This window comes from Falco peregrinus, chromosome 4, assembly GCF_023634155.1.
Source record: "Falco peregrinus isolate bFalPer1 chromosome 4, bFalPer1.pri, whole genome shotgun sequence".
Lineage (NCBI taxonomy): Eukaryota > Metazoa > Chordata > Aves > Falconiformes > Falconidae > Falco > Falco peregrinus.
This window is the reverse complement of record NC_073724.1, coordinates 57,244,855-57,248,061: the sequence shown is the minus strand read 5'-3', so window position 1 is coordinate 57,248,061 and position 3,207 is coordinate 57,244,855. Positions and strand designations below refer to the sequence as shown.

General features: G+C 50.1%; 1 protein-coding gene across 6 annotated transcripts in view; it reads left to right on the top strand.

The window, feature by feature from the left end:
* Positions 1-240: 240 nt before the first annotated feature.
* The window catches only part of TMCO3 (transmembrane and coiled-coil domains 3), a 36,050-nt gene continuing 33,083 nt past the window's right edge, over positions 241-3,207 (top strand). For 4 of the 6 annotated variants that reach the window (XR_008746930.1, XR_008746931.1, XR_008746932.1 and 1 more), the window contains exon 1: positions 241-398. The gene's annotated coding sequence lies outside the window, so the exon portion shown is untranslated. The remainder of the gene's footprint in view (positions 399-3,207) is intronic. The other 2 variants (XM_055802650.1, XM_055802651.1) reach the window with 2 other exon arrangements.

Sequence of the window (3,207 nt, the reverse complement as noted above, 5' to 3'; positions counted from 1 at the left end):
GCCCGCGGGGCCGGTGGAGCCCGCGGCCCTCCCTGCACCGCTGCCCGCGGGGGGAGGCGGCGGCCGCCGTGCCCGGGCGCGCCAACCTCGGCTCCCGGCGTGCGCCGCGTCGGGCCCGGCGGCGACTACGGCTCCCGGCGTGCGCCGCGGATCTGGGGGCGGGAGAGCGCGCTCTACGGTTGCCGTGAGGCGCCGCTAGGAGGCGCTCGGACTACATATCCCGTCTGACTCTGCGCTTAAAGGTGCCGCACCGGCGAGCGGCGCAGGGCCGGGGGGCGGGAGAGGCTGCTGGCGAGGACGGGGCTCCTCGGCACCTTCCGTCAGCGGCCGCAGCCGCCGTACCGGTCCCGGCCTTCCCGCGCTCCCCTGGTCGCTGCCGGCCGGCCGGCCTCCCGCAGGTGAGCGGGGCGGGGGAAGGAAACGGCGCCCGGGGCCGGTGCCTCTCTCTGTCTCCTGCCGCTTGGCGGTCGGGCTAGCCGCAGCCCTGAGGTGGGCGCCGGGCGGCTGCCGGCGGGGGGGTGTGGGGGCCGCGAAGAGCCAGCGGCGGGTTTGGCCTCACCGCGGGGCTGGGGAGTTGAGCGCCGCTGCCGGGTGGGCTGCGGGGCGGCGGGCTCGTTCCCTCCCTCCCTCCCTCCCTCCCTCCCTCCGCCGCCATGAGGGGGCGGGGAAGGGGCTGCTCGCACCCGCGCTCTCCTGATCTCTTCCCGTTCTCCCCCGCCGGCCTTCCCCAGGGAGAGGTACCGGCAGGCGCCGCCCGGGCGCCCGCGAAGAGCAGGCGGCGGTGCTGGGCGCTGCCCGCCGGCCGCCATCGCGCTCAGGTGGGTGCGCGCCGGGGCAGCGGTGCCCGGGGGCAGCGGGCGGCGCCCCCGCCTCGGCGGGTCCCGGGGAGGAGCTCGGACTGGGGGAACCGGAGGGCGGCGGCCGGCGGGCCGCTGCGGGAAGGACTGGCGGGAGGGGGCAAGGGCTCGCACCGGCGGCGCGGTCTGAAGGCAGCCGGACGAAACCTGGTACGGCGGCGTCGTGGTCAGGAAAGAAAAATCCGGAAGATGAGCTGCGGTCCGTCAGAAGACGAACTGTGCTTTAAAAGGACTCCAAACGACAGGAGTTCCCTCAAATTAGATACCTACTAGGTGCCTGGAGAAGTGTGTGGGGGTTTTTTCTCTTTATCAGCACTGTGAAATACATACATTTTTATACATACGGTCGGTTTTCCCTTAAGAGCTTTTGAGCACTGCCCCAGGTGCCACTTTTCTAAATAGTCTTTGCTAGCCTAGTAAAAAACACTTGCTGAAACAAAACTGTACTGTGTCTGAGCCACGGCGGTGAGGTTACATGGTGCAACAACGTGCAAGCTCACTAGTTTGCTCAGAGTTTAGGTATGCAGTTTGACATACTGCCTAAGTCGTGCAGTAGAGTTTTTTTACTCGACTCCCTGCAGATGGAAGCTTGAGTATACACTAGGCGTTTTCTTCTCCCCCTTTCTTGCAGGAATAGGTTGTAATATATTCAGAAAAATCTCTCCCTCAAACTTGTTGAACAGGAAGAGTATTACTTTGTATATGTGAAGAAGTATTTCCTTAAATATCACACTAGAATTTTGCCAGGTGGAGAGGATTGCTGTTTTTTCCAGGTCTCTTAAAAATAGTAAACCCCGTAGCTTTGTCTAAGTTTTGAAATATTTCTACTTTACTATTTTGTTGATACTAAGAGTATGTAGATATGCTTTTGCTGTGATATTAAGAGTACGCTTTTACTACTTCAATTACCTGTTAGTTCTTAATTTTAAAAGTTTTAGCTCTTCATGTTATTAAACTCTAGCCTATAGTCCGCTATTGATAGCTAAATAGCTTGGCTTGTATTTCCTGCGTTGAAAAGAAATAATCCAACCCACAGACAGGTTTCCTCAGTTGTCTCTGAAGCAGAGATGGAAGGGCATTTAAAAATGAGGGTCGTGCATGGCTGTGCTTGCCATCTTCCCTTCCCGTACTATATATTGACAAAGGCTGGCTTGGATACTGGTGATTGTGACTGCTGCTGCATTATAGGAAAAGATTATCTTTTGGGTAGACTGCTTCCAGATGGCTGTGTCCATATGTTAGCTCCTGATTAAAGCTGTTGGCCCAGAGATCAAGATTGCAGCTAAAGTTTTAGGCAAATACCTGCTCTATTACTGATCTACTAATGTGTAGTGTATGTTGTACATTTTTAGAATGCCATACTTAAGTGATAAATGTATGTTTTGTACCTACATTTATGCACTGTTATCATGGGGTGTGGGTGTTGGTTTTTTTTAATGGTGTTTTGTGTTTATTTGAGGTTATTTTTAAAAGAAAATGTAACTGTTACTTTACAATAAGGTCAGTATTTTCCTGTAGGATCTGGGGGAAGGAAATTAGTTCTTAGTTGTGAAACTATCCTGCTTGGTGATAAAAGCAAATACACCAGTTTAAATATAGACCTTCAAGTAGCTTCTGGGAAATGAACTTATGAATGAATTGATTTTACTCTTAGTGTTCCTATAACCATTTTAGAATCGTGAGGATCAATGATTAGCTTTGAAGTAAAACACCTCAAGGCCATGTACCCTTTCAGGTGAAGGTCTTTGATCCAAACTAGTAGTGCTCAGAAGTCCGGGAAGTTTTGCTGTTTTTTCTTTACTGTAGAAATGTTTCTTTCACAAATATGATTTATAATATAATCCATTTCAGTTAAGCTTTTTTCATTATGTTTTGTATAGTTGAGTGTGTTAATGCTTTTGAGGCTGTATAAATAAATGATACAATTTTTTAGGATGCTCTTGAAAAAAGACAAAAGGTTTACTAATAGATAAGAATAATGAGTTCTGGTGCTAGGTTCAAGTACAGCCTATGGCATTGTGACTTAGTATTTTTAACGGTTTTTCTCTCATATAAGAAGTGCAGGTGACTACTGTGTGAAATGACTAAGCTTTCCATTCAGTGTTTTTAAAACAAGATGATACATAGAAAATAGTCAAGGGGAAAATGAAATTTCATATATATCAATATCCTTGGGCTCTTTCTTGGTCTTGATAACTGTTGACTGATGGAGAACATATACATTCTGTTGAAGATCATAGTGCAGGATCACAGATTCAATCATATAATGCAGTCTTACATTTGTTTTCTACATTTATTTAACCTAATAGCCCAACTTTATCATGTTTGATAACCAATTGGTACTGTCTTG